This window comes from Rhinolophus sinicus, linkage group LG06 (genome assembly GCF_036562045.2).
Source record: "Rhinolophus sinicus isolate RSC01 linkage group LG06, ASM3656204v1, whole genome shotgun sequence".
Taxonomy (NCBI): Eukaryota; Metazoa; Chordata; class Mammalia; order Chiroptera; family Rhinolophidae; genus Rhinolophus; species Rhinolophus sinicus.
The window spans coordinates 113,075,865-113,100,981 of record NC_133756.1 but is presented as its reverse complement, the minus strand read 5'-3'; the positions used below and the strand labels follow the sequence as shown (position 1 = coordinate 113,100,981).

General features: G+C 34.6%; 1 long non-coding RNA gene across 2 annotated transcripts in view; it reads right to left on the bottom strand.

Annotated features, from left to right (window-relative positions):
- Window positions 1–24,826, bottom strand: part of LOC141572435 (uncharacterized) — a 1,196,122-nt gene extending 1,171,296 nt beyond the window's left edge. For both annotated transcript variants that reach the window (XR_012497796.1, XR_012497795.1), the window contains exon 1: window positions 24,616–24,826. This is a non-coding gene — a long non-coding RNA (uncharacterized LOC141572435). The remainder of the gene's footprint in view (window positions 1–24,615) is intronic.
- Window positions 24,827–25,117: the final 291 nt, after the last annotated feature.

Genomic DNA, 25,117 nt, shown 5'->3' with positions numbered 1-25,117 from the left:
AATTATGGATGATTTTTCTTTTAATTCTAGATTACAGTACATTTTAGTCCATAGTGAATGTAATTCTTTTATAAAAACACAAACTTTATTTTTTGAAAAGTTAAATATTTCATGAAATAAGCCAAAAAAGAAATACTTTTCTCAGGGAAGTAGTGTTTGTACATGTTTTAATATTATCCACAGTAGCTAATGGTGTAATTTGTTTTTATTTCTCACCAGCAGTTATCATGAAATATCATTGATAACAGACATAATGAACATAACATGTGTTTAGGCCTATTAATTTTATCAACAAAATTTTTACATCTCATCTCTCATCTCTTCACATTATTATTAAGAATATACTACAAATTCAAAGAAAAAAAGGAACGTCCTAACATTGCTACTAGCACTACATATTCTTACATTAAACAATTGATTCAAAATAAATAATGACAGCGCAATGATTATATAAAGGCACAGAAATGCAACGTGGAGTTACTTTAGTTACATCATTTCATATGGTCACTTGGATTTTATACCTATTTCTGTTTAAATTATTTCAATGGTAAAGACATTCAAAGTTTCTGGAACCTACTGTGAAGAAATAAACACACAGCAGAGAGAGTACAGAAATTTCTGGAATTCATTTTAAACTGATATTTGTTGGAATTTCTGCCATATTCTCTTCTCTCATTCTCTCTCTCTCTCTCTCTCTCTCTCTCTCTCTCTCTCCCCTTCATATACATGCATATATATATATATATATATATATATATATATATAAATGTACATATATATAAATGTATATGTATAGCATGTAAGAGAAGCTTTTCAAAAGTTAGTAAAAATTATTAATATTTTCTGATTAACTATAAGCAGAGGTAGATTAACAGATCAGATATGGTGATACTAGCTAATAATGAATATTGGAGAAGATCAGTTTTGATGTACTCATTGTCAAATTTGCAAAAGTTAGGGCTTGATAACAGTCATGGTGATGTTATTCATTACTATGTTAGTGAAATGCAGATATAAGATATTTTTCTTCCTTTTTAAAAAATAATTTTTTTAAATTAGAAAGTACACTTAAATTTTTCACTTTTTAAAAATAGTGATGTTTTATTTGCTTGCGTATACTGGCAGAATTATATTATACATACAAACTTCAATAAAATATATTTTCACTGTCTTTTCTGTCCGTTAATATCATTTACTTCATTACATGATTATCCCTGAAAAATAAACACATTAAAAATTATCTAGATTGGATCTTAAGTATACAAGGTACAGTACTGCAACAGATGTTTTCTGAGTAACATATCTTGATGTTTTTGGCATCAGCCAAGGGAAATACTGTGCCCAATGAGGAATAGCAAACATTCATCAAGGAAACATCTGCAAATTGCCTCACCAGGTCATTGCCTAATCTCACTAAGCATCTTCAGGAATCTGCAATTCCATTCCATGGTCCTTGATGTAAATCCAATATAATGGATTCCAATATGTTTAAAAGTCAAATAAATAATATCCCTCTGTCTTATTTCAACAGCAAATCCTATTGTGATATCTTCATTAAATCGATCTGTCTGGTTATTTTTCTAATTGCCAGAATGACTCACTCCTGTGTTCGTGCCAATATGATGAGTCCAGTGTTCCCTTTTATACTATTTTTGGGGTACCTAGATGCCTTGTTTTTCAATTAGTATAGTTCCTGAATTAGCCATGTGCACACTTGTATTGTGTTATATGGAGATTAAAGATTAATTGGAAGCTAATGTCTATATCAAGTGAAAAATAATATTACACTCATGATTTGTACTTTTGAATAACATTTTCTTCTCAACAATTAGACAGTTAAAAAAAAATGAAGTTCTACTTCTGATTGGAACTGCTTATCTGAAGAATGTATTGGTCAAATCACTTCCTGGTATCAGACAGTAAAACCAAATAGAAATACACAAACAATGGTCAATGACTAAAGAGCTCTCTGGACATAACACAGATTCTCTTACTAATAGCTGATTTTGTGACTATCCATGCAAAAGCATCAGTCTCAAAGATCCTCTTCATTGCTTAGCTACATTGAAATAATATTCAATATGTTACTCATTGGATGCTTCATTCTATAGATAATCAAGATTTGAACACAGTTTCAACTGGAGTTAAATCAACTACTTTGCAATTTAAGTAGATAGTATATATTAATAAAGGGGCCAGTCATCAGAATAATCCAAATTGACTGAACTTAGAAAAATAATTTATTCGGTCCACACATAGTTTATAGGTTTTAAGATGGATAACTTTCATAGTCTTTACATTGGCTTCTTGTTTAATAAAGAAGACAGTTATGTAACAGCAACCAATAGCTCTTTGGACTATAGAAACTCTCCTTGGTAATTGGAGATGGGGCCTTTGGAAGTATTACCGTTTTTCCCTGAAAATAAGACCTATCTCAAAAATAAGCCCCAGTTAAGATTGTCAGCCAGACGGATGCATTTAGTACATTATGACTATGTTCCAGAAGAAGATGGCATGACTGTATTTGAATAAATGTGGATTGTTGTACATGAAAAAATAAGACATCCCCTGAAAATACACCCTAATGTGTCTTTTGGAGCAAAAATTAAAATAAGACCTGGTCTTGTTTTCAGGGAAACAAGATAGATGAGGTAATGATGATATTAGTGTCCTCATAAGAAAACAAAGAGATACCAGCTCTTTCTTTGTCACCAGGTGAAGACTCAGATAGAAGGTTGCATCTGTAAGCCAGGAAGTTCCCCTCTCCAGGAACTATATTTTCTCACACCTAGATCTTGGACTTTCCAGCCTCCAGAACTGTGAGAAATAAATGTCTGTTGCTTAAGCCACTCAGTCTACGATATTTTATGATAGCATCCCAGGCTGTCTGAGACAATCCCCTAGAACTTTTTGAGAGGAGTGCTGGTTTTGATTTATAAAAACTTTCTAATCTGAGTTTTAGTGCTCAGACAAATTCTGATAACATGATTATTGATTGTTCTAGACTCAAGGAAGAAGGCAAAAAATAAATTAAAAATGAAAAAAACTAGTAGCAAAGAAACATTACTTTTCTAAATGGGTAAGACATTTTTCACAGATGTTAGTCCATTTAACTTTCCAAGAATTTTGCAAGGGTAGCACTATTTCCATTTTACAAATAAGGAAACTAAAGGTTAGAAATACAGAAAAACTTGTCCATCAGACAGTCACAAAAACAGAGTTGGGACCCAGCCATGGCTAATCGGCAAAGCCTTTCTCAGTCATTGTAAGACATCGACTCTGATGTATCCCTTTATATTTTGGATATATGTTAAGGCCAGCCCCAACTAATTTTTAGACCTGTGGACAACAGAGCAGTCACCAAACCAGCACTCATCTGGGAGGTGCCGCAGCCCCACCACCTTCCCATTGCAGCCTCTGAGTTAAGTAAAAGCTTTTTGCTTTGGAATGGTTAAGGTTGTAACCTTGAGATCAAAAAAAGTTGATTAGCTCTGCCTCACTCTACCCCACCCCCTGCTTCACATTTTCCTAAAGGCCATTTAGTTCTGGGAATAAACCTCACAGTCAGCAAGATGCAATACCTATTCTCTCTCATATTTTGCCTGAGCAGCACACTGGCCAGGGTCGGCCTCACGGGTGCACAATCAGAACAGTCATATAGGGCTCCATGCCCAGAGGGGTCCTGCTTTTGGATTTAGTGTTCTGTAGTCACTGTCTTGAAATTATTTATAAGTTATCTTTGAATCTGTGAATTCCAATGGGGACAATGGAGCATGCTCTGGGGGCTTGAAGACTTGGCTTAAGGACATACCCTTCCTGGCAGCGTCCCTACTGTACACCTTCCCTGAGATGGATTTTCCAGTGCCTGCTTCTCTTCCACATGGTATTTTAGGTCCATGGCACCTCATAACCACTGTTTCCGTGCACCCCTGGCATGGGCCTGGGCATGGGCACACAGATAGTCAAGTTGAGGTATGCATACCCTCAGGGTCTCAGGCTAGGGTTGGCAGCATCCTTCCCTTCCTTCAGCTGGCCACATAATCCAGTGGGTTACCCTCTGCCCATCCCCCAGGGCAGAGTTTGCAATCACTTCCTGGGGGTACATTCCCCATGGGTGGGGGGCCAGCAGACCCACAGAAAAGGGAGATGCCTGGATCCACAGCTCACTGACTGGACACAGCTGGTGGGAGGAGGATCCTGACAGCTGGTGGGTGGTGCACACAAGCCGATTTGCACAGTGGGGCCTGGGAGCCTGTGAGGACCTGCACACATTCCAGGACTACCCCTTACCTGAAGGAGTGTGACATTAAAGGCAAATAAAGAACACCACGATAAGTCAAGAAAGAGTCCCTGGAAGAAAGGAAAAGGTTTACATTTTTAAACAAAGTCAGTTCCCACATTTCATTTTGCACTGGGCACTGTAAATAATGTAGGTAAATCAGACACTGGTATAAAAGGATTGGGTTTCTCTGAATATAAAGTAAACCAGTGAACACGGCGGAGCCAGTTTGTTATCTTTCTCTTGCTTCTTTGCCTGCTGATATCCTGGGAAAATACCCGACCCTTCTGTAGTATAATACATTTGCTCTTTCAACTGTAAAACAAATATGTTTTGTATATTAAAAAGACAATTATCTTCTATATTATACTTTCGGTTCTTAAAAGAAAACAGCCACACTTTTTTTTTTTTTTTTGGGGGGGGGTTCTTAAAAGAAAATAGCCACACTTTTTTTTTTTTTGAATCTGTGTACTCTCTGTTTTGAAAATAAAAAGTGATAAATGAACGTTGGGTATTGGGATTCTGAAACCTGACTAGGGAAATGCTACCTTTCCTCCAATGTATACACTCAAAAATTAGTCTTCTGAAAATAAGACAAACTTCTTTTATAAAAATGGATTCAAATGTAGCTCTGTTCAAGTTTGAGCCATTATGCTCCTCCTCAAGTTAACCTGCGTGATGCTCAGATATGCCATTCACTCAATAAGCAGTCACTGAGTGCCGACTGGATGTTCATATATTAGTTGTAAGAAAAAGGAGAGTGACCTAAACTGACACTTTTGTGAATCTTCTTTGTGCCAATTTGTGTACTTTCAGTTAGCTTACTTCCACAAAAAAATCAAGAGGTATGCATTGTTGGCCACATTTCCCATCGACATTCGATTTATTAAGATCAAAGGTGGCTTTCAGCCAGAAAGTGGGAAGTCCACCCAATGTTATTAATGAGAAATCAATCATTTAGTGACTGGATTTTTTGTATTTTAATATGAATACTCCATGTTTTAGTTGACCAACCACAACCTCCACTCCCATGTATAATCTGAAGCCCCTGCAGGAAAAAGCAGACTTTTGCTCTTGGCATGTTTATATGGTTCTCTTTCAAATAAGTGATGGTGCTGAAAGTGCACGTCTCTGTGCACAAAGGGTTATTCTCAGCAACTCATAATTGAAGCCCTTCCTGTTTCTATTAGAGTTTGTCAATTGCAGGGTCTCTTTTCTAACATCCAGGCATAAACACTCCTTGAGAACACACTTTCTGCTACTAGGAAAGAACTGGCTGTGCTTGTCCCATAAAAGGACAAAGGTGCTTTTCGTTAACTTAACACCTAGCCACTCCTGTGCTCTTCATGCTATGATTTGCTGGGAAAAAACTTTGCCCATGTCCAAGTTATTAGGGGGTCTTTTGTACCTCACTCTTTGCCTAGTGTGGCCGATGTGTTCTACCTCAAATATTACTTTATATTTTATAGGGCCTTTGAGGAAAAAATCTGGTATGCTAATTAACTAATATACAAACACTAATTAACCAATTCTCAAAAGAGATGTAGACTGAAAAAAAGTAGGGTATTCTATGCTAATTCAGCAGTGGGAAAGTTCTAGTTAAATAACTCAGTCTATCAAGGTCACATTCTGTGTCCAAGAATTAGAAGCAATAGACAAAAGCAAAAGGACCAACTGGCTGATGACACCACTCAGTAAAATTACACTTACTGTTAGTTTCCAAGTAGAGGTCTAATTTTTGTGACCTTTTCCCTTATTCAAATCCATGTAACTTCATCCCTGAAACTACTCCTTATTCTCCAAAACCAGTGGATATGCCCCTTCACCAGCAAGTCCCCATCTATATCATTTACATTGGTATGCAAGTGTTATTTATTTATAAAATGAATATATATTGTTATTTTCTCTGACTTGTTTTTAGAAGGACAGAGAGAATGGCCACCACGATTTGGGAGCACCTGCATACTAAACACATAGTAGGAGTATTTAATAATTTCTATTTTTTTAAAATTTCACAACTTCTATTTATTTGTTTTCACAAAGTACAAGAACTAATTATTGTTATTTCACCATACACATGTGGAAATTGAGGTTTGACATGGCTAAAATGTTTCCTAGGATCATATAAACAATACATGACAGAGTAGGTTTTTATTTCTTATCAATCTTATGCAAAAAGTGAGAATATTATTACAATGCCAACCTGTTATTTACAGGTGATTTTAAGTGCTTGAAGTACAAAGCAAACACATTTCTCCCAAGGCAGGTGATATGTTGTTCCATATGGTCGATTTTCATTTTTCTTTATAATAAAATAGGTTTTTGGATTTAAAAGAGAAGTTTGGTTTTCACAAAGTAATTATTCTATTGTTAATAAATTCATACTGCAAGGGGATGAGGTTAGAGAACAGCAATTTTCATCCTCATCTCAAATTTTATTCTGGAAAATGACTACTACTATTATAAAATAGTTGTTTTATTTAATCAGGTCAATCATTTTCCCAATTCTATCTACCATTAGTAGGCCATCAATCTCCTTCCCATCCTTTGTCTCTTTTGGGAGAGATATATAACCTTCCCAAAACTATGGAAAAACCAGAGGCATCTTTAAAGGAAAGGTAATAGATACCTCCAAGGATTGATAGAGACATAGAAAATGTGTTTAAAGATAGTACAAAAAATGGGTGAAGACACTCAGCATAATACCTGAAACAGAGTAGACTCTTTCTTATGTGCAAACTCCTTTCCCTACATTATCATGTCTAATACAGCTAGCCCCAATTTCTCCGGTACTCTGTCCATTACAAATCAGTTTGTTTCTGTAGTAACTCCAATTATCAAGTAATCTGGAACTCCTTATAATTAATAGTCAACGTTAAATGACAGATTTAATTGAAAAGAAATGCAGTTAATTTAGTAAGTTACTTCTTTTATTAAGTTCAAGTTACTAATGATTCCAAGTTGAAATTGGATCTGCTTTCCAGAATTGTTCATGCCCAATGAAACCTACATGTAGAATACCATAGCTTATGTGTCTACAGGAAAGCAACTCATTTAGAAGATGTGATGTACTTACAACTTCTATGATTATTTTGGATATCATTCACTACAGTGCAATTATATTATAACAAGGCCCTTTCACTCAAAAAAAGTCTGACCATCTATTGGCATATTCTAGATGTTTGGAGTTCAGAAAGGAACAAGCAAGTGTCACTGCCTTTCAGTTGCTCATGCTTTTTGTTTTATTGGGGATTTTATTAGGGTGGGTAATGTGGGTTATCATTTTTATGCACACTCAAATAAATATCCATCAAAAATATCAAGCAAAATTCAAGATTGATATTATCTTATTACACATACATATTATAAAGAAATTCAATGAAAATCAGAGTTATGAGTATATATCACCCTCATAATACTTATAGGTCATTTTATTTCTACGTCTTATCAAAATAATTCATCAAATATTTATCAAGCGCTCATGACTGTGAAATATACTACAAAAATGAATAAAAATAAATCAGTAAATACCTGTTATGAGCCAGGTGATAAATATGGCATTTGATTCTTACAACTTTTCAAGGATCAAGGAAAGCTAAACGGAGAAGATGGTGACAGATGATTCTTGAATGTACAATAGTCTCGATTTCACCTACTCTTACAAAGAAGAAATATTTTTTCACTTTTTTTTTTTTACACATAACTTGTAGTTCATAAGTCACACTATGAGGGAAATAAAAATAAAGTCATATTAGGAGTCACAGGTAGCATTTCCTGAATTCCCACTTATTTCATAGAAGTTTAAGGCCCTCCTGTTTCATTTAAATATTTATGATAGCCAGCAGGATGGCATCTCACATGTGCTCTAGAACTAATTTGCTTATCACTATTTAACATCTCACCAAAATTATCTTTCTTGTTCTCCATAATAGAGAAGTAAGTCAATAAATAAATAAATAAAAGCCTTATGTGGTTAAACACTACAAGCGTTGAAATTGATGTTAAAAATCTGGGTTGAGAGTCCTGGTATTTATAGGAAGGGCTCTGGCCTAAAGATCATTGTCCTTCTCTTCCTCCTCAGCTGACGTTACTGACACCAATCTTACCAGGTTCTGAGACTCCAAATGTTCCACAGAGAATCTAGTGAAACAACTCTTATCATTTTCACTACCGTGTTTCCCCGAAAATAAGACCTAGCTGGACAATCAGCTCTAATGTGTCTTTTGGAGCAAAAATTAATATAAGACCCAGTCTTATTTTACTATAAGACCCGGTCTATATAATATAATATAATATAATATAATATAATATAATATAATATAATATAATATAATATAATATATATAATATATATAATATAATATAATATAATATAATATAATATAATATAATATATAATATAATATAATAATGTAATATATATAATATATATAATATAATATATATAATATAATATATATAATATAATATAATATAATATAATATAATATAATATAATATAATATAATTTAATATAATACTGGGTCTTATATTAATTTTTTGCTCCTAAAGACTCATTAGAGCTCATTGTCCAGCTAGGTCTTATTTTCAGGGAAACACGGTATTACTTTTATTTCAACTTTCAGATGTTAATTTTTGGGTCTGGGCTGGGAAAACCATCTGAGTTGCAGATATTGTGCTATATTTTTGGTCACTTCCTTCTCAGTTCCATCTGTTAATGGATGCAGGAGGGACCACCCTATTTGTCTTCCAAATGAGCCTGAGACAGCCAAATGGATTCCCACTAAACTCCAGTAACTTTTTTCCAGTCATTTATAAAGAAACTACTAGTAGCATGTTACTGTTTTATGCATTATAGATACAATGACAAAGAAGACAGGAATAGTCCCAGAGATTCTGAAACTTCCAGACTAGTGAGGGAAGCACTAAACAAATTATCACATAAACAACTGAAATTTATATTAAAATCACAGCAGTAAAATTACATCATATATAATTAAAAGTAGAATAAGTGCTGTGAAACACATGATTAGGGGAGTTAACCTAGTCTTGCAGAGCAAGGGGTAAAGTGGGAGATGGTCAGATGGAGCTTCTCTAAGCAGGGAAATAATTAAACTAAAATGGCCTCAGACCATTAAAATGAGACCAGCAAAGAATGAGCATTTAAAGATACGAAAATAATGCTTACATTATATTAAGTAAATAAAGGCATCATATTAAATTATATCTATGGTACAGTATCAATTAAATAGAAATACTTAGAAAAATATTAAAAATTGATAAACTAAGATATAACTTATTTCTGAAGGCTGGTATTGTTAGCTATTTTTAAAAATAGCTTTATATTTAAATGCATGAAATTTAAAGCAGAAAACCCTTAGAAGAAGGGGAATAACCTGGACTCTCAGGGAAGGAGGAGTGATATTTTTCTACTATATGTTGTGTTTCATTATCTGTACTATTTCATCTAGGAAAACAAACTCAATAAGCAAGTATCATCTTAGAGTATAATCTACTTTAATAAAATCCCAATGCAATATTATGACTATTGTATATGTGTGTACACATAAATATTCACATTTAAACATAATAATTTTCAGTATTTTTAATATACAGACTCAATAAATTCATTCATCTGGCCATCATTACATATGAACGCAGAGTTGGTATTGAAGAATACATGAAAGTTATCGAAGTTTTATGACTAAAACTTTAATTCTCAGAAATAAAGTGGTAATCAGTAATCAGTGGTGGCCCTTACAAAGTTTTTAATACATGCCAGCAACTACTCCATGGGTGTTCATACACTTTATTTAATTTACTTTTCACAAAACCCCTGAGAATCAGGTTTTATTGTACTAATTTACTAAATAAGATCAAACTGAGGCAAGAAAATGTGAATAATTAGTTGAACCTCATAAATTAGTGGTATTAGGCCATGTTAGGTCTCTAGAAGCCTTAAACATTAAAATTAGTGCGGGATTCCTTCACAAATATTTTTTAATAAAAATAATATTAAACCACACTGTACATGTAAGGAAGTCAATAAATATTCTAACTTTTCTAAATGTTCTAACCACACTGTACATGTAAGGAAGTCAATAAATATTCTAACTTTTCTCCTGACCAATCTGATTGTTTCTTTTTTCTGAAGTAACAGTTACAATTTCCTAAGAGAATAATAATGTTGCTGGGTACCAAGCACGCCCTTAGTATGCCAATTCAGTGATACAGTACTCAGTGACAAAGCTAGACGGCGCATCAGCCTTGCCTTTTCAATATATCATTCTTTAATAGTGAGAATGACTTGAAGTTTGGAGTAACGATGTCACAGTGTGTGTGTATGTTTGTGGGGGGGCGGGGGGACATTCTCAAATGTTTAGACGGGATAAGTGGCTTTTTATGATAGATATTCTTCATGTTGGATGAGTGGGATATTTTTTCTTTTTGAACATTTATTGAGCCCTTCCTATGTTCACAATACCATGATAGGCTCCAGGGACAGAGAGGTCAATGAAATGGAATTCTCATACTACTATTAGTTGACCCTCATAAATTAGTGGTATTAGGCCATGTTAGGTCTCTAGAAGCCTCTAGGATTATAGGTAAAGAGACAAGTGTTATGTACTATGAAAGAAACAAGGAGAGACAAAGGTACCTAATCTATGAAGATGTTGTCAGAGAATGCTTCCAATAGATGATGATGTTTAAGGAAGTTTTAAATGAAAAGTTGGGCAATAAGAAGGAACATGCACCATAGGTTCAGAGACAAGAGGTCATGGCCTGGGGAGAAATGTGAGCAATTCCCTGTGGCTGGAGCATAGCTGCTCCTGGGAAAGAGGTTGTATATAAACCTGAAAGACAGCAAACCAGATGGACCATAGAGAAATGGATAAACCCTAAAGAGCTTGGGCTTCCACCTGAATACCATTAAAGGATTTTAAGTGAAAGGGTCATATGATCTAATTTATACCATAAAAATTTTACTTTGAGTCCACAGGCCACTCGGTGTTAAATTCTAAAATCTCTCAGAAAGTTTCATAGCAATTGTGTTTTTCTCACAGGGTGACATTATGCCTCTGTCTTCTTCCTACGATGTTTGGTCTTGAAACATTGTAGAAATAAATAGGCACTTAATCTTTCAGAGTTAGTCCTGGAGCACTGTTCAGGGGAAGTGTGTGGGTGTGTAATGAGGCCCAGTTGCCAACAAAGATGTTCCTATCTGGAGTCAAGTAGCGGCGTGGGCAGGACACAGACATCAAGCAGATGTCCTAGAGCTTTAGTGCACACAGGGACCAAGCAATAGAGTCAAGATCCCATCCTCTGCAAAGAAGGTGAACAATTTGCAATAAACCTTTGTGGGGCTAAACCAATCCATCAATGCTACTTGCTCTGATTTGACATCCAGTATTCTGAAAATTAACTAGTGGAGAATAAAAAAGGCAACAGAGACACAGAGTGAAACAGAAGCAACATCTTACTTAAACTGTGTTTTTTTCTTAAAGTTATGTAATCTAATAAAGCTATCAATGTCTGTCATAGTGTTCCCTATTTTTCTCTGATCTAAGATATTTTATGTGTTAGATTGTCTATTTAACCGTTGGAACAACACAAAATCTGGATGGAGGAAAGAAAATTATATTTAAGTGACCTTGAATTATGACAAAATAGACTTTACTTTCCTAAAACCTGTAACATAGCTTTTGGTTAATTATCAGACTCAATTAAAAAAAGAATGCAATGATAGCTTTTATAAGCATAATTAGCATTTTAATGTGTTTATCCATCTTAAACTGATACCGTTATCTCTGTGGGATAAAGTTGAAGGATAAAAGGGCTTAATATCCAGCATTCTTTGCTTTGACTAATTTTAGGAGTACCCAAGATAATACCAGACAGACGCCCTCCTGCATTCACAGGACCTATCCTCAGTATAATTTAGCAAGAAAAAGAAAAAGTGTTATTCACACCCTTATTTACAGATGAGAAAACTGAGATTTCAAGAGACTAAATAATTTTTCCTAGGTCACAGACAAATAAATTGGGAAACATCATTCATGCGTTGATCTGTCTCCCTGCAAAAGTTGCATGCTTTCCATTATCCAGCTCAGCATGTGCAAATGTTTCAGGACTTTTTCTCATTGGCTTGACCAAATCCTGGAGGCTGTCTTCTTGTCTTTCTATCTAGGGAAATGTAGATCTATTAGGTTGGTGCAAAAGTAATTACGGTTTAAAAGGTTAAAAATAATTGCAAAACTCGCAATTACTTTTGCACCATCCTAATATTTGCCTTCTCTCTTTATCTAGGTACAAATTCTAACAGAAGCTGCATCTTTTCTGAGTCATTTATAGTTTGTTTTCCTTTTTGGCCTAGAGCAAGTTTAGTTCGTTAAAAGCCAAATAGTGAATACTTGTCTTACCTACAATAACTCTACTTCGGTTTCAAATTATCTTACCTTTTGGCATGTCATACTAATCATGTTTCAGTCCATTGATTGATATTCATGTAGTGTCTTGCTTGAATTAAGGTATTAAAGCCCAGATACAGAAATCTTAAAACAACAATGAAAAAAAAACACTAATTCCCAATCTGATTTTCTTTCTGTCAACTGAAGCCCTCCTGTTGACAGTGATTTCATACATTAACAAGATATGAGGACATTTGGAAGCAAATACATACTATTGTGTTGCAAAGTAAGTATTCTCAGTAAGAAACAGATCAATTTCAGCAGGTCCTAACTATGGTTGTAACCCTGAGAGAGAAGCTCTGGTAAGAAAATGCAGCAATTAAAATCAATTTGGAAGAATGCCAATGGAACGGATTATAAAGCAAATAAAGTAAAAAGAAAATTACCTATGTAAAGATTTGTAAAAATTAGCAATTAAAGGCTTAGTAGATAGAGGCTTTATTAATCATGACAGTTAAAAATAAAGAAACAGGTATTCTGATCAAATGCTATCGCAAACAAAGTAAATAACTTATTTACTATGTGCATATGTACTTCCTAGTGGATACAAGTAGTGTTCTGGAGAATATACTATTCGAAACACTGATGTGATGGAAGAGAACAGTGGACTAGGTATTGTGTCATAACAATATTTCAGACCTCACTTGATGCTAAACTTGCTATGTAAATTTCTACTGCCACTAACCATCCCTGGTAAGGGAGTTGGCCTAAAGAAGTGGTTCTTAAAGTCTAGCTCCAGACCATCATCAGCATCCTCCTCATCATCGTCCTCATCATTTGAGAACTAGTTAAAATGCAAATTATTGGGTCCCACCTAGACCCACTGAATCAGAAAATTTCAACCTGGGGTCCAACAATTTATATTTGAACAAAACCTCTATGTATATCTTATGCACAACAAAATAGCTAGGATACTAGGTCAATTAATTGAATATATTTTTGATATTTCAGTTAGATGATTAATTATATTAACATACTATTTCATTTCGTTTTTAGAGCAAATTTAAGACATAAATATCACCTGATTTTGTAGGTAAGGAAATAAGGAAATGGATACCAAGAACCTTTAGTGACTTTTCAAAGTCATGCTTCAAGTGAAGGAGGGATCCAGAATTCACAGCCAGGTCAGATTCTGAGTGCAATTTTTTCTACTCAATTAGAATTTTTTTTTTTTTTTCCTTTTAAGGGAAAAAATAAGAGACAGAGAGAAACAAACAAATGGAGAAAGAGAGAGAGAGAGAGAGAGAGAGAGAGAGAATGCAGACATGAAATCCTTTATATATAAGAGCAAGCAAGTTATTTAGTCAACTTGATAACCCAATACATATGTGTCAACAGAGACATTGCCAAATTTCTGAGAAACAGGAACTTTTAGCCAATCTAGAAAAGTAAAAATTGAATTATTTTTTAAATCTCTTCCTCTACTTTTTCAACCTCAACTCATTTAGGTCTTCTAAAATATATTACATTTTATATTTTATGTTACTTGATTTTAATTTTAATAATATTTGTTTTAAAAAGTCATGATATAAAGAGCAGGACAGCCATGAGAAGTAGTATACACCACTATCCAAATTTTAGAATCTGAACAAAAGTGGAATGTTATTAGTATAACTTAGTATTGAGAAACAGTAGAATAATGTATCACTTGCACAGACAGTGATTGTAAGAAGATACATTTTTGGAAGAGTGGTATGTTTGCCATCTTTGCAATTAATGCTGCCATGGTCCATTATTGCTTTGAGATATCTTTAAACAGTGTGTTCCTTTGCAGCTTAAAAATTCACCAAACATTCTTAGTACAAGATAGAATTTCTCCACGTTTTGATACTTGCCCACCTCTTGCAATATATCTTTGCCCTCCTCCTATTTGTCCTGCATTCATCCTCTCTCTATTCTCAAAAAGGAGGAAGAGAAGGGGAGGAGGAGGATTCTAGATTGCATTTTTTTTTAATGAATCTAAATACTAGCTACCTCTCACTCAGACGATTTTATTTTAAAAACACAATTCACAAAATGTAACTTTTTCCTACTGGCAATATAGTGTGATTTTCACTATTTTGTGAATGATTATGATTTCACCTTTCAATGTTTTTTTTCTTTCCTGACCAATTCTGAGCATGTCTCCAGATGTCTTCTTAAATGCACTCTCAAAAGCAATTTTTTTCCTTTTTTTTACTTATCTTCTTTATTGTCTCACCTACTATCAAATACAACAAAATAGATGGGGGAGGGGGTTTGTTTTGGCCAATAATTTTTTGAGACAGTGGGGATGTAGCAGAGAACAAAACAAATGCAAAACTTTAGAGGCAAAAATGAGTCGTTTTGAACTTACTGCTCTAGCAGTAATATAATACCCCTAAAGTTGCATAAAATAATACTATATTCATCAAACATAGTATTCATATCAAGACTTCTTAGAGCTATTTCTTCTGTGGTCTTGAATGAATGTCAGGTCAAATGCTCGAAGGACTTATGCTTGATGGCATAAGTCCAATTTTTCATACTCATGCAGATTCTGGCATAAAACAACATTTAAACAGATTAAATACCTATATATATTTTTTTCATCAAAGCTAAAAACTAGACTGAGACGAGATACCTAAAAAAGCTACAGATTATAGAAAAAGCTAACTTAGGCATGTTTGCAATAAAAAGCAAAAATATGGAAGAGATGGATTCACTGCCTTGGGCCAATAATATAAATTTTAATACAAATTGAGAGAAGTCAAATTACCCAACACATTTTTATTTTCAAGGAAAAAAAGTAAGCATTCATTCATGTTGTAAATGGTAACATAAATGTAGGCCAGTGAGGATTTAAACCAATAAGAAGGAACACAGTTACAGAACACGTATCTGAGGAAAGGTGATTGTTAGGGGTGACAGTAAAACTGCTCTTAGTAATTAACCATATTTTGTCGTGTGTAATGCATAGCCATGTTTTTGGCCCAAACTTTCAGGAAAAACATCTTTAATTTTAATTTTTTAAATCACTTCTTATTTGTTTGCATTTAGGTACTTGTTTTTTTGTATTATAAAGGAACTTTAGCATTTATTTTTAAACCGAATATGGTACAAGAAATTTTATGTAACAAATAATTACAAAACACAAGAACAGATACAAGATACAATAAGTTTTATGTACCGGTAACAAATTTACGATATTTAAGCACCATAGAAGGCCAAAAACTCTATGTCGTTGCAAGTTCATCATAAATTCAACAAAACCGATTCCATATTCCAGGATACTATTTTGCATATGGATATCGTTATTGATTTCTAGAGTTACACTTTTAACTCATAAGCATAAATAAAAGATTAAAAACATTTATATAGATACGGAATCAGCACTACCCATGTATAATGTGCATCCTTATTTTCCCTCACAAATTTGGGCCACAAGGTGTGCATTATACATGGCAAAATATGGTATTCAAAAAATTCTAGAGAGTGGGAGAGTCTTCTAAAGACTGGTGATGAGGGAAAGTAATTTACAAATTTATCATCCACCCAACAAAATTCTGTAATGGATCATGATGGATAGAGTCCATAAAGATTTCCAAAAAGATGTAGTGATTATTGGAAGCTTACATGGGTTTATAAGAAGTCATGCCAACATATTTTTTGAAGTGGAATACTGTACTAAGGAGTTATGTTAAGAATAATTTCAGTAAACTTTGATGAAGTCTCAATTGAGATAGATACTTACCAACAAAATGAAAAGCTTGAAGCACCGTGTTTCCCAAAAAATAAGACCTACCCAGAAAATAAGCCCCAGGTATGATCGTGAGCCAGATGGACTCATTTAGTACCTCATAATGGTGTTCCAGAAGAAGATGACTGACTGCATTTGAATAAATGTAGATTGTTGTGTATGAAAAAACAAGACATCCCCTGAAAATACACCGTAATGCGTCTTTTAGAGCAAAAATTAATGTAAGACCCGGTCTTATTTTCGGGGAAACACAGTAGAATGAAAGATGAACAGTTAGATGGATTTGTAGTTTAAACACTGACAACAATTAATGTGAACTATTGGTTTAATGCCAAATTAGATGGGAAATTCTAGCAGGTTGTTGAACTGAATCTTGTTCAAAACCACAGATGCAAATGCAGAAGACACAGAGGCTCACTTATTAAATTAATTGATGACACAGGGCTGAGTTGCTCAGCTAATTCAGTAGAATCACACATTCAAGGTTTCAAAATGTCTCAGCAAATAGGGTCTAATAAGATGAAATTTAGTTACGTTTTTAAAAAAATGAAGTGGCTACTCTATGCATATCACAGTGGAACCAAGAGGTATCTCAATGTTTGCCAACCTTGTGTGACTGTGATTATACAAATTATCAAGTAAAAATGTTAACTCTTGTACATCATCCCAGAAACGCTAAATGAGAATGCTCTCCATGGAGGGTTATGGAAAGATATTATTTTTTAAAAAAAGCACATCAGATAATTTCTATCATTGTGAAAGTTGTGGTAACACTGTCTATGTATAGTAGCACTGAACCCCAAGAAATTTGCAGAGGAGACGTAACACATAAAAGTCTGTAAAAGTTGTGTACGTAGTAAATGGCTAGATGCATGAGAAAGTTATTCCTATTCTTATTTACCTCTAAATTATAAGGCAGAAACTTATTTTAAAAAGATTTTAAATATTGATAAGTGATTTTTCTCAGTGATAACAAAGACAAAATAATAATTGTTACTAATTTTTTTTTCCTCCATATCTTTGTTAAAGGTAAATGAGAATAGCTGATGTGTCTCTTTAGGTGGGAGAGGGTGTCCTTTTAATGCGCTTCACAGTTTTTCTTTTTTGCCTATAGCTGTGGCTGAAGGATGTATGCAATTAGCTGGGGGAAAGAACAAAAGTAAGAGGAGTTCAGGAGATCTGAGACACATCAGTCACACTTTACTATAGATGTGAAATCTGTGGTGAGCATAAGAAAACCTGGACAATGTGGCCAAGGTGGTCAATGAAATTAGAAAGAATGACATGTGAGATTCTCATCCCTGTATACGAGATAATACTCTGGAGTTTTAAAATGGACACACACATGCAAATTGGTGTGTGTATGAACTGGTATGGCATTTCCTGGTTCTCCTTAATTGAAAATCTTTATTTCTCAAGTCCTGAGCTAGAGACTTAGTACTTCTTTAGATAGCCTACATCAGATCCCTTGAATCAAAAAAATACCCAGTGTACCATTCAGCAGGCATGCCTGAGCCTGCTAAGAAAGCTATTAATACAAAATCCCCTCAAGTGAAGACTGTTATTTGGGCTTACCAAGCAACTATTTTATAGCCAATCATTTTAATGAAAAATACTTAGACTGTGAAGCAGTATTGGGCATATTATTTTCCTTTCCATATTGGGAATATTGGTTTTGTTGTTGTTGTTGTTGTTGTTGTTGTTACACTTAAGGAGAATAGTAAAGGATTCAAAAAAGTGATAATAGTGGAAGATCAAAAAATTAGTCATTATGGCGAACAAATAATGGATTGTAAACTTTTAGCTTAAATTAAAGAAAATCATGAGTATAAGATACAGACAATGTTGCTGGGCATTTGAAAAATTAATATAGAAATAGTCAGTCTTTATTGCCACAGTATGTAAGACAATTGAGATATTCTAAATGACATTTTATTTAGAATGATTAAGCATTATCTGATTACTTGAGAATTCAATAAGACAATTTATAATTACTTTAAGAATGCTTTAATTTAAATTACTGTATAGATAAAAGAGTAGAATAATTTTCTAAATTATTGCTTCTAGTTAAATAATAATGATAATAATACATATTATTATGGAAGCCAATATATCAGTATATTCATTAAAAAAATCATTACCTTGGAAAACTAACCTAGAAAACTGGATTTTATATGGCCATACCCTGCTCCTTCACAGCTTCAATTGACATATAAGTTTTCTTCACATAATAAGTTTTCTTTAAAACTAAGAATAAACTGAGGAATATGCCTTTGTGAAAAATCTGCAGGCTGCCTGCCCCTGAAGGCATATACTTGTAGGCAGCAGCATTGAGGTGTCCTCAGTCTTTGCAGCAAATGAGGAAGGTCCAAAAATATCCTGCTCCTTAAACAGGTTGATTTTTTTTTTTTAACCTGGTATGATTTATGCAGAGAATCTATAAAATATTCCAGTTCATCAAAAGTCTAATTTACATACATTCAAAGGTCATTGTGAAAAATAATTAACCAAAAGCATCATAATTCAGAGAGCGAATACTGACTAGGGATTTTTAGATCCTTAAACTCAAAACTAAAAGGGAAAAAGTTACATTCTTTAATACTTCATATTTTAAAATAAAGTCATGTAAAATAAAAGGCTCCTGTTTTTTCCCTTTTTTTTTTATGAGGGAATATCATGTTGCTTATTAGCCATCAATTTAAAATATACTTAAATGATTACAGATCTGTGTGTACCTAGTAACCCATCTCACTGAGTTCTAGTTAAGAGACTTACAAAGAGAGGAACATTCGCTTATGAAAATTAAACTGAATTCTAATCAAAATTGTACTTCCCATTACTGACACACATGAGGAAAGTCTCAAATTAAAATGAATAGATGAATCATAAACTTTCTAATAATTTTCAGTAACACCTAACATTTACGGGGAATTTTCTAAAGGTTCGAATATTCAAGATTAGTACCTGTTATATTAAAACTATATTAATATATTTTTTATATTTCCTCACAATGACATGGGAGCTGACCCTTAATAAATAGAACGATTTTATTATACTTGATTCTACTTCAGGGACAATAAATGGAATGAGACATATGAACTTCTTTTCACCATTTAGATCTCAAACAAGTAGAACATTACATGACAACTTCTTGAGTTTCACTCAAGAATTACTAATTTCTGATTGTATTCATACTTCAAGCTGCAGATAACTTACGTGGAAGAAAAACTTTCAAAACAATGTCTCTGTACTATTTTTTTAAATGCATACAGAGAGTTATCAGTTTATACTGGCTATAGGACCAAATAAATGAGTGCAGTTGAAGAACAGCGTGGATAAGATGGGGGCTACCTAGAAGGAAACTGACTTCAAGACCTACAAAGCAAATCTACACACTTGATTCTAGTCAGTGTTCTCTAAATAGTGTAACTATTAAATAATTAATTAAAGAATTAAACAAATTACCTGTTATTCAACTTTTCAAATTTGTTTTTCTTTTTGATCAGAGTAAATGCAATTAAAACAAATCTTGGTTTAATTGGATTTCTCCCACCTGCTCCCAATTCTTCTAAATTAGAAATAACTACCTGGAATAATCACTTCCTTTATTATACAGTATCTTCACACTTGCTATATATATTTAGAGAACTCCATTTCTCAAAGGCATGCCCTCAGCCACAGCCCTTGCAAAGAGTTCTTTCCTGTCAAGAGATGCCTCCTCTACTAATGTCACTGCTGATCTGCAGTACAGAGAAAAGGAACGTTGAAAAGGGATAAAGAAATAAGTCCTGGGCTCTTGCAGACTTGGTAATTGATTAGCTAGATTAGTCTTAAAAAGACACCTAATGTGTCTTAGGAAATGATACCTCATGACTCTATTTGGTACAGAAAAATGCATACATTAATATGATACATATTTTGTATTATAGTTATATATTTATGTTCATAGATATATAAATATTTCCTTAAGCACAAACATGTAGACATATCAAACTACTCTTATATATAGGCTATTCAAAATGCAGAATAAATACCCTGAGGAAACATAATTTCATTGCTTTCTGTATGAAGTTTTACTCTTTATTGATGTATCTTGATACTTTAATATATACAACATATGTATAAATATGTATTATTAAATACATGAAAAACAGCATAACATTTTATAAATATATGTACACAAGAAACAAAAATTTGAGGTGAAAGAGATGTGTCATAACAGGTTAGAAAAAAATGTCATTAAGTGAAAAATCTTGTACTAGAAACTAAACAGTTGATTTGAAAAGCAGAAAATAAGATTAAAGGAAGCTTTCACAAAACCAACACCTCTTTGAAATATAACAGAAACCAGCAATGCCCTGTCCAGTAACGTAGTGGAAAGCTCAGCTAAAAGTATCAGTTCCTCTTCATCACCGCAAGGTGGCTCACTCTCTATATCTATGCCTGAGCGGAGACGCCACTGTGGCCCCAGAGGTTGGAAGCAATGAGATTCTCACTAGAGGACAGAAAGGAGAAAAATTATCCCTTCAAAGCAAACCTAATGTCTTGAACAATGAAACACCTGAGCTATCCCCCTCCCCATTAGTTCTTATAAGAATTGTCTTTGTAGAGACAGGATAATTAGAAGAATTGGTCTTGGACTAGAGACATTTAGGAAGCCAGATGGAAACCTGTCTAATAACCATTCTGAGTCCATTTCCAAGCAGTCTCATACACTTTTCAAATGCATTCATAATGTGAGGAAAATACTCAGGTTGAAAAACAACAATGAGAGAGAGAAAAGAAAACACTACCTAAAATTAAAACAATCACATTATCTACTTTTGATTGAATTTGGGATTAGAAGAAAACCTTAAGAATTAGGGAAATAAAAATAACCCAGCAAAGATGGGAAATTTACTATGGAAAGGACGTTCATTTTCCTAGGTTTACAAGATGCCTCTTAGCAATCAGTTCCTCCATCAAACCGCATTTTAGCAGAGAGAATATAATAGGGCAGTAGCCACAGACGCTTGTAACACCATCCAATGTATTGCTCTAAAAAGCTTTACCATCTGGATCTTAATTCTCCTCAATATTGAAACTGTAGAGCACTTTCTTCTCTTCATTCTAATTTACAGCTATCACTCAGTGCAGCCCTGAAGGGTGCGTACAATATGCCATTGTTAGGGCTAGTGTATAATCTAGCACAATTTGGGGAAAAGCAGCTTGTGAGTATAACTACATGGTTTTCTCAGTATTCAGCACCTGTTTGCATTTCATGAATGCTTATACACTTTGCTTGTACTTTATTTTTTCCTCTCTTCCTTTTGCCTTGGTCCAAATAGGTCTGTAAAGTCATCGTGAATGTGTAGAAATGTCTGCGGATTGCACCAAAAGCCTTACTCCATTGATGGCTGAGAATTAAAATGTGTGTGATCTAACAGTATTGAACATTAACTCATTAATCTACTTCTTTGATTTAATCCACAGTGTTCATTCCTTGTCTTTATTTCAAAAAACAAACAAACAAACAACAACAACAACAAAAAAACACCAAGCTACCCAGGAAAGGCTATCAGATATAGAGGAAAAAAATATGTGTATCAAAATTAAGAAGGCTGGTGACTAGCAGCCAGCATAATGACAGAGGAGTCATCACCTCTGGATCCAAATAACATGAAATTGATTCCCTCTCAGCCAAGACAGCTTTGAATGGCAATCCATAGATGCAAGCAATGGCTAACTCCTTACCTGCCTCACACATCTACTTTAGGGACACGGAGTGAGGGAGACCAAGAATGGGAAAGCTAGCTCAGCTACCAAATTAAATTACTTTCACCTCCACAGAAGGCTGGTTAAGATCACATCTTTGTATTTCTTATGGTGCTTGCTGAATGGTCGTGACTGACAAAAGAAAAACAAAAAGAGTGTTCTCTCTCTCTCTCTCTCTCTCTCTCTCTCTCTCTCTCTCTCTCCAAGATTTCATTCCAAGTACCCACCACCCATCCAAGAGGAAAAAAGGATGATGTGCCCTCTATCTCCCTTGCTGCTTGTGATCTCCTGATTTTTACTAGGAGTAAAAACAATACCTGGGACTGAGCCCTGAGCTGCCAGAGCACCATGGAGAAAGTAATATGAACAGTCTTATCCCAAGTTCAAACAGGAATCAAAGTGTGAAGGAACAAAAAGTAAAGGTGTGTTTTCTTGGTGTATTTGTTACTGCATAACAAACTACAGAATTCTATTTTGCCAAATTAGTTGAAGAGCAGCTATTGCAGAAACCATAGATATTATGGGATCTGAAAGCAATGACAGAAAATATATGTTAAATATTTGTCATGGATTGCAAGTCTTGATTGAGCACTGCGTAAGAATCGGTTGTATTAAACATGAACAAGTGAAGAAAGCAACTCTTTTCTTTTGCCTCTACCTTCCAAAGAGGCAGCAGAAGACTCACACACATGGGCTTTTTGTTCAAGGGATCCCTAGAGTCATTACAGTAGAAGGTACCTGGCTAGCTGTGCTTAGAAATTCCTGACCCCACGTGATGCCTTGACTTTCAAGTGTAAATCTAGATCTGCCTAAACTCATGTGCCCTGTTCCCACCTCAGAACTGAGGACATCCATATCAAGGCAGACATGCCATCAAGACAGACTGTGACTTCGAGGCACTTCCCAGGATGGTGATGAAAAGAGACACGAAGTGTTACAAGTGCAGCACATATACAAACTCCTGCTTATATGTAAAAAGAGTCACAAAAAAACCTGCATTTCTGATTAGTATGCTGCATACCACAAACTCCTTTAAAACCCCACTTTTAAAAAAATTATTTAAGTATAGTTGGTATGCAATATTATATTGGTTATATTATTTTCAGGTGTACAATATAGTGATTCTACATTTTTACACTTTACAATGTGATCATGCCACTAATTCTAGTAATCACCTGTCACCATGTAAACTTATCACAATAAAAAGGGGAAGGGGAACATAGTCAATAAAACCTCACTTTTGAACTCGGGGATAATGAGCCTGACTTGTACATAGGATGCATGCCTTCTAAAGGTTATTTTCCTTATGATCATTTCAACTCAATTGGCTAAATAGTGGCCATTATGCTCTCATACAACTTCTTGTGAGGTGATGTGTGTGAAATAATTAAAATGAATATTAAAGGATGGGGATTTTGAAAGTTGCTGAAATTTTTCCCTATTAACTTCTCTTAGAATTTTGGCTAAGAACACATATATAGTCAAGACATGTTAGGGGCAAAATAACATATGCACATGAATGTCACTAAGGCAAAAAGACTTAAATTAACAAACTATATAGTGTTTTTGTTTTTGAGTTTTGGGGTTTTTGTTTGTTTGCTTGCTTGTTGGTTTTGGAGTTTAAAGAAGATAGATTTGTTAGCTAAGAACCCAGCAAATGGAATCCTAGAACCCAGCTTACTTTAGCAAAAGAAATCCCCTCCAGTTAATTCTTTACCAATTCAAATAATTAGTTTATCCAACTTCCCACAACAGACTTATCTCAATCAAAAACTTCCCCTCATCAAATCCACATTATCCAGATATGTATAAGAGCTCAAAAAGATGAAAAGACATATACTTCCTGGCTTTCTCTGAGAAATACAGCGATTTGCATGAATATTAAACTTCTGTGATTCAGCAACTTTCACTCCTGTCTATATCACTAAATGTTAAATGCTGAGGAAGAGTTTAAAGCACTTGGCTTTTATTTTAGAAAACGAAGGCATGTTTTTCACAGATTAAGAAGAGAATCGTTAAGGTGTTTAATTTACACATGCAGAGTTGCATAACAATGTCAACTAACTCACAAGGTTAGAAACACACAAATGCTAAATGTGGGGCTGGTGATGAATCACAAGCTGAGGCTGAGTTTCATAGGCAGAATATTAGTAGGGGTGGGGAGAGAAGTAGAGTTACCATCTGCATCAAAACTTTAATCAAAAGCATAATTGCTAAACTATCAAACCCTTATCGTTCTGCTTCCTAGAGTGAAAAAGACTTTGTCAGTTAAAGTAATTGCTATGATTGAGAAGGTTTTCCCACACCTAAAACAAGAAATTGCAAGCACCTACCTGAAAGTGGATTGTGAGGTAGCTGACACGTTAGGAAAACGGGCGACTAGGAAGCAGTCTTACCTTTAGCAGGAGCAACCTCCTCCCTAGGCGAACTGGCTTTTGGAAGAGGGTGCCCTCTTGCCAGGGCTGGGAAGCAGCGGGGGAGTAGTGGCTGTCTGCCACTGGCTGTGACAGCAGCGTGTTACCGGGTCCCTTAGAAACTGGGCTCCAGTGCTCCTCCAATAAATCAGGCAGTGGCCACTGGTTCCTCAGCCAAAGAAGCTGAGACTGCAGTTGCTAACGCCGCCTCACTTGAAGGGAAAGCGCTGGTGTGTGTGTGTGTGTGTGTGTGTGTGTGTGTGTGTGTGTGTGTGTGTGTGCATGTGTGCACTCACTGCCAGCTCCAGGCTGAGATGATGTGTTCTGCATACTCAAAACGCTCGTGCAGGGAGGAGGTTTCTCCACAAAGACCCCAGCCTCCCAGCTGAGGAATCAGTCCCCTGACCTTGCTGCTGGGGATTCTGACTGAATGGCTCACTCATCAATAGATTTAACAATCAATCAAATAAAGGAGATGGGATCA